The sequence below is a fragment of the Poecilia reticulata genome, chromosome 15 (genome assembly GCF_904066995.2).
Source record: "Poecilia reticulata chromosome 15, P_reticulata-male-v2, whole genome shotgun sequence".
In the NCBI taxonomy this organism is placed as follows: Eukaryota; Metazoa; Chordata; class Actinopteri; order Cyprinodontiformes; family Poeciliidae; genus Poecilia; species Poecilia reticulata.
In genome coordinates, this window is record NC_088844.1 from 1,513,373 (window position 1) to 1,521,200 (window position 7,828).

The window sequence follows — 7,828 nt, forward strand, 5'->3', positions numbered from 1 at the left end:
GCTCGGAGTCGCGGTTTAAGAAGAGAGGTAATGAAATACAACAGACGCTGACAGGCCTCTGTGTCTACCTTTCTCTGATGAACTACTGAGCGGGAGGAGACAGCCAGGTGAGGAAAAACTGTTCTTATCTACCAATTCAGTATTTTTATCATGCAGATATTAGGCTGTTGTTGGTGTGCTATTAGCTAGCTGCTAGCTAACGACTTTGCTAGCAAAGTAAGATAACTAAAAAGCTTCTTCCCTGTATCTTTAATGATATCAGTCATTCTTCAGTATCACTTATGCAATAAGGGGCACATCGCCCATCCAAAACCGATCATCTCCATAATGGATATATGTCCAATCTTCTAATTTCCTTTGCTACATAATGTACATTTTATTTATTCTGGTGTTGGGTAAATGTATCTTGAAGGAGAAAAGCACTTTAATAAAAGTCCAACAAGGATATTCATTTAGAATTAAAAATAACTCACCCTGAATTACCATGATACATATAATTAATGTAATAAAAGTGACATTAATGAAGGGGAAAAAAACTCAATCCAGACTTTAGGTTTAAGTTTGCAGAGTATGAATTTAAATTTGTTTTCCCAATTATTCAGTGGGGGAAAAAACCTAACCTCAGTAAAATAAAATTGTAATTAAAACTTTTGGAATTGTAATGATTTCTTTTTTTATAAACAAATTGTTTTGTTTAAAAAACTTTTTTAAATTAAATAATTAATTTTTGTCTTGTGAACTAAAGTTATTTGCCAAACAAACTTTTATTTGCACACATCAGAAATCTTTTGTTGCGATTTTAGGCCCTGCTCAAGACGTCATATGAGAATCACAAGCAAAACTTTGACTCCAACAAAAACTTAGGGGTTGGATCCCTAAGTTCTTACACGCTTTTCTTTGCGTGTAAGAAAAGATTTCTGACACGCAAAACAAGTTTGTTTTGCAAAAAAAATGCACTTCATGAGACGAATGTGATTTAAATGTTTAAAAAAGTTTTTTTAAGCAAAACTCAGTAGGCTTTTCTCATGGTGACATGCATTAACAACTAAATTTTTGCTTTTGTTTTTTTTTTCGTTTTTCTGCAGTTCCAGGTTAAAGTTTGATGCAGCACTGCTTTGCTGAATGGACCATCTTCATCTCCACTGCAGCAAACAGGCAGCTCTTTTTTTATAGATTACAGTCACTAAAAGGTTGCATTGTGCCCTTGTATATATTTTTAATAGTGTAATTCTGTAAAGACAAAATATGTCTGGTGGTCTAGCTCTGATTTACATATCTTGCTAAATTGCGGGTTTGAATATTGCAATACTTTCCTATAACAAAGTAGACCTGCAGAAAGAAATTTCTAATAAAATATCTTACATATGCATAGTGTTATGCTCTATATGGAGATGTTCGTTAGCTTTGATTGTATATCTCACATTTTTGTAATTTATCATTGTTTATTAAACTCTGAAAGCTGAGAGGCTTTGTTAATATTCTGTCCTAGAATGCGGTTAGATGTGCCCTTTTTTTTTTTTTGAGCACCTGCCCCTTTAGTGGTCTCTGCACGGGCCTGGCAGTGAGCCTCATTGTAACCAAATTCCGTCAAGTATGGCATTGTTTTTATGTCGTATTAGCTTCGTTGTGTTGATGCATTTTGACGTGCTTCAATTTTCCGCCTCAACACGCAAACTTCCCCATTCACTCAGTGCGTTATAGTTCCACATCGCTTAAGATTTGTTGCTGCGCGTTTGCGCAGTGTGAAGGAAAGAGGAGACCAGCTGCACAGGCAGGCTGCGAAATGAGATGCAGGTGATTGGTATCGGCAACAAGAGCCAATGATCTGCGATCACTATCTTGCACTTTTTCACGAAAATCGGCCGATTATGATCGGTGAGGTGACCGATCGATCGGCACACCTCTAATATATATATATACATTAGGTGTGCCGATATATATATATATATATATATATATATATATATATATATATATATATATATATATTTTATCTTATTTTGAAGTTACTAAACACAAGATGACATTGATTGGGAAACATGTCTACACAGGTATGTGGATCTATTGGTGCATTCGTGGAACCCCAAGCCTCTGTTTTTCCATGTACACACGTAAGCATAAATATCAGTGTTTTTTAACCTCTGCTTGGTCAGTTTTTATAAATAATTGTCTTTAGTGATATTGAAAGAGTTTCCATGTGGACAAGACAAACACTTAAAAATGTATTTGTTTTCCCATATATGTGGTTATGTGTCGACTAGGCCTCACACTGACATTAAATAGATGAGTAATGATTGTTTTGTGTCCATTAACCTCTTTGTCCAGCTTTTTATTCTCTTTTGTAGAGTCAAGATATTCATCTTCTCCCTCCCATGTCATTTTTAACAAACCGGGATTGTCAGCAGTACCTAATACAAATTCACATAAAAGACTTTACTGGGAAAGGTGATTAATTAAAGCAATTAAGGCAATGATGGTTTCAATTACCGCAGTTATGAGCTTTGAGTTGAGCGGTGTAGGAAGGGCCTTTGGGCCAGAGAGGTGGCGGAATGAGAGAATATGACCAGCTGAAAGTAATGAAATGAAAAAGGAGGGCCACCAGAGGAAACAAAGGGAGATAAAGGGGAAGTGAGGCAGAGACGGAGTGAGGGGGAAAAACACGAGAAATTAATTACCTCTCGTTTCAGCCGCTTCTTTCTCCCCGCAGCTCTTACTGCCATCATTTTATCAAACAGATTTATTTAAGTCCTAAATTGTTTGCGAGTCCCCCACAGGCGCTCATGTTCAGCGTTTCATGTGTGGCACTTTGTGTTATCCTTTGTTTTTCTGGACTTTTGGGTATGTTCACTGCTAATGTTATAGCATCTGTTTATTATGCAGGAGGACAACACTCAACTATTATTAGGTTAATAGTCTGATTAAAGCACTAACATAATTATGCACACTGACAACTCCCATAATAATTAAGCTTGGATGATACCCTGCCTTTTTCAATTAGTAAAGAGCTGTAAAAAATGGGAACCTGGAGGCTTTTTTATCTGTTTTCAGCGTTTAATACCTGCAATGCAATCAGATCTCACCTGAAATTTTTTGTTGCATTTTGACACTGACGAAACAGCGTCCGTAAACATGTGGTTTTAAATATATGATTAATGTGGGAGTATGTTTCCTGAGAAACATGCTCATTGTGTAGTTCTGTTTGTATTTTATTTTTTTAAAGGTTTTGTTGGCTCTAGTGGCCTTTATTTGAAAGTAGTTTGACTGGGCAATGAGAGAGGGGGAAGACATGCGGCAAATGTCACCAGGCCGGGAATCGAACCTGCGACCACCACCACAAGGACCAAGGCCTCAATACGTGGGTTGTGCTTTGCCCCTGCGTCACCACAGCACCCCATGTCTGTATATTTAAAAACTGAGAAATTACCACTTTGTCAGCTAAAAAATGTTTTTTTTTTAAATCACACTAGATAATACATAATAATACATGTATTCTCTAATAGCCTGCAGCAAGTTCACTAGATTTAATCAAGGTTCTGTCTTTCTATGAGATGCAACATAATTGCAATCAGAAAACCCAGAATGGGAATCACATTAAAAGATGATAAAAAAATTTATTCTTGGCTCTTGTACCATAATAGTTCCTGTCTTGTTTACAAAAATATTCCATCCAGCCATCCATCCATCCGTCTATTTTCTTACGCTCATCCGGGTTTGGGTCGCGGGGGCAGCAGCTTAAGAAGGGAGGCCCAGACTTCCCTCTCCCCAGCCACTTCTTCCAGCTCCTTGGGAACCCCAAGGTGTTGCCAGGCCAGCTGAGAAACATAGTCCCTCCAGCATGTCCTGGGTCTTCCCCGGGGTCTCCTCCTGGTGGGAGGTGCCCAAAATACCTCACCAAGGAGGCGTCCAGGAGGCAATCTTCAAGATTTATAATTGTTTCTTCAAATGACATGTAAATAACAAACTTTGATAAAGACGCACTTTTTCAATATGGAACTTCCTTTTTTATAGTAAGTTAAAACTAGAATACTGTAACTTCTGTTGGTTCACTCTTAAAAGTTCAAAACCAGTATTAATTATATTAAGTGGATTATACCTTTTTAACATCACCATGACGTCAGCTTTCATCCAGCCTGGCCGTCACCTTCTTCCTACTCTGGTCAACTGGATTCTCATCTCCCTATAGTGCTCCGTCTGGGATTTCTCCCATTGAGCTAAATTGCTCTGATAGAATTTCAATTAGGTGAATCATTGAGCAGAAGGCGGAGTTGTGAATGATGACGTTGATTTTCTGTGCTGTTTTAGAATTGTAGTCTGCCTGTAGCCCTACCAGTGGCAGCAGAGAAAATGAACAAAGCCATTCAGTCCGTGTTGGCCATGCTTCCAAATATTGAACAATTAAAGTTGGAGCAATAGGAATGTTGAAGACATTTCTTTGCTGGCAAAGATGTCATGGTCCCTCTCATTAACAGTTGATTCAATCAGCTCTCGGCACGTCTCTCTTCGCACAATAGGGTCTCCCAAGAACCTGGTGAATTTCGACCAAAGGTTCCAGGGTTGATGAGACTACAGGGCAAAGTGACTTTATCCAGGGAGCAGTAAATGAAGTCACCAATTGGTTCATCAGATTTTTGTTCCCAGGTGTCAGAATGTCCTTTTGTCCAGTTTTTTGTCTTGTGTGTTCTGCAGTGAGTCTGCTTTAAATCCTGAGGCAGTGGTGGTGCAGAGGTCTGGTTGATATAGAGCACCTTCAAGTCTTTCTGCTTCATCCTCTGGATCTAGAGAAGGTGCTGCTCTCCCCTGGCTCTGGACGGGTTGTGGTTGGTCTTGGGATTGTGCAGGCTGGCCTTGTAGAAATGAATTTTGAGTGTGGGGCAGTGACAGGGAATGAATGCATTAAGGTCAGGATCTATGTGGACAGCTGTCAAACTCAGGCACAGAGAAGAATAGGAGACAGGGGATAGGAAGTGGTTAGTAGGGTCTTTTTATTAACAGGTGATACAGCAGTCAAATATGGTAATGGTAGGAGCCATGACACAGGAGGGCGTGCAGAGGGCCAATTTTGGAAATAATAAAAAACAAAACAAAAAACCCAATGGACATCTGGGTGGGGATGCAGCCTATATGAAGTTACTAACACCCGCTCCAGCATAGACGCAGTATGCAGATAATGTGAGGAAATAAAAGATAGGTATCTAATCTGCATAATTTCTAGGAGTATGGTGCAAAATTATTTAGTAAAAACAATCTCATGTTGACATCCCTTTGATGTGTACGTAAAGTTAAATAATACTGTTGTCAATTGGGCAACAAAGCGAACTGCAAGTCAAATGTGCTGAGGTAGAAATGTAAACTTTACAGGAAGCGGGTTAAATTTAGGATTTAAGTAAAGACGCGTTTGAATGTTAAGAACAAACAATCAAAAGCAAAAAACAGATCTTCAAGCCATTTAAACCTGGAAAGGTTTATGAGTGTGGTTGAAGGAAAAAAAGGACATATTGTTAGATGCACCTGTACTGCCTGCTTACTGACAAAAATTCTGCTCAGCCAATCACAGGGCAGCAACTAAATGCATTTTGCATTTAGTTGTGATTGCTGGATGGCAATGACAGTTCCAAAGGCAAACGGTTGTCCAATTCGATATTAGCAAGGTGAACCTAACTGCATATACTTAATGGCAGCTGTTATTTCTGAGGGCAGATCAAGTAGTTATTCCCAGCCTTCAGGTACTCCTCATGGGGCCTTCTGGCCGACCTCCAGACTCATTTTTGTGGGTCCATGTGGCCTCCCAGCTGACCTCCAGAGCTTCAGCTACTTTGTCGTATCAGCAAAATTTACAGCAGATGTCTGCATGGTTCACATTCATGATTTGAAAGAATTCATAAAGGCTGATGTATAGTGGTGCAGGTTTCTGTGGAGTGTATGTTGTTTTGTCAAAAGCGACATACACTCATGTGAAGTTTGATGTCTTAAAATACCTCCAGCTGAGACAGTTGGCAGAGTTATTATGGCTGAGTTTGACCAGCCTGATAAAATGCGAGAATTAAAATTCTCTCACCAAAAAAGGTAGCCCAGGTCCCTCAGGTGTCTTCTTAGGAGTAAAGAAATACCATGCCTCATTTATTTCCATAACATGCTCCTAATCTCTGTCTAACTTTTTATTTCTTCAAAATCTGGACTCATGTGAAACCCTCCTCAAATTTAAGATTAAGCCGTTACGTAGTGTGGCATTCACCATGCTTTGACAGCAAACGTACACGCCTTGTACCATTTTTTTTGTCACATTGCAAACTACAAGCAAGAAGGTTCTGGGTTCGATTCCCGGCCCCGGTCTTTCTGCATGGAGTTTGCATGTTCTCAATCCAGGGTGTAAGAAAATGGATGGATGGATGGATGGATGGATGGATGGATGGATGGATGGATGGAAACTACAAACTAACTTTGTCTTTATGGTTTCAAGTCAGTAATGAAAATTTGAAAAGCATGATATTGATCTGGATTTAGTCTTTTTGGGTGAATACATTGTAGAATTACGTTAGTTATTGCTGAAACTTTTGGTTTATGCTTTTATTTGCATATATATAACTTAACTGAATCAGAATAGGAGAGCATCTATGAGTGATCATTTTTAAATCTTGACACTTCAATGTCTTTCCCATTTCTCTGATTAATACTTCCCCTTTCTTATCCTGTCAGTTTAGGTGGATTATGGAAATGAAAATGGACGCATCCATTTTCATTTGGATGCGTCAAACCAGAGGAACATAAAGACAGACATGTTTGTCCTTATGTAAAAACCAAAGGAGAGAGAATAAATAATAAAGAGCGTGAGTTGAAATTTGGGGCTCTCTAAGATAAGTTTTAATTAATAGGTTCAGTAAAGCCTCTTAATTAGATCAGAATGCTTCAAGCCATACATCCTCAGAGCTGTCAAACACCTTAACAATATGCCTCAGGATCTCCACAGTTAACAATGTGCCAATATACGATCTAATTTTACACAAGACTCACACATAACCTGTCAGGTAAAATATGTTTAACATGAGTGGAGTCGCCTTTTTATGAAGCTGGTTTGTAATCTGCTAATAAAAGTGTTTTTTCATGTATGCTCCACTCTCAGTGCAAGCAGACAGCTTGTGTCACCATGAGTTTCAACGTCCTCCACGTGCAAACAAAGTCAACTATGGTGTTTGTATTCCAGCAGATCTTGCTAGCTGTTGAATCTGTGCTTGCAAGGTAACCAAGTGATCAGTTTGTGACATTAAAATGGGGGTGACTATGTATAGCTCAGTGGAAAGAGTAGCTGTACTACAATCAGTAGGTTGTGGGTTTGATACCAACCTCCTCTTTTTACATGCTGATGTGAACAAAGAAATGAAAATGTATGCATGTGTGAACTAACACTGGGCTATTGACCTTATTACTGGGGAAACGATTATGGGTGTTACTTCCGGCGATTAGTGGAAGTAGCATTATCCATCCATCTTCTTTCACCCTTGTCCCTCAGTGGGGTCGGGGGGGTTGCTGGTGCCCATCTCCAGCTAACGTTCCGGGCGAGAGGCAGTGTACACCCTGGACAGGTCGCCAGTCTGTCGCAGGGCAACACAGAGACACACAACCATGCACATTACAGGTAGGGGCAATTTGGAGAGGCCAATTAACCTGACAGTCATGTTTTTGGACTGTGGGAGGAAACCGGAGTACCCGGACAAAACCCACGCATGCACAGGGAGAACATGCAAACTCCATGCAGAAAGACCGGGGCCGGGAATCGAACCCAGAACCTTCGTGCTGCAAGGCAACAGCTCTACCAACTGCGCCACTGTGCAGC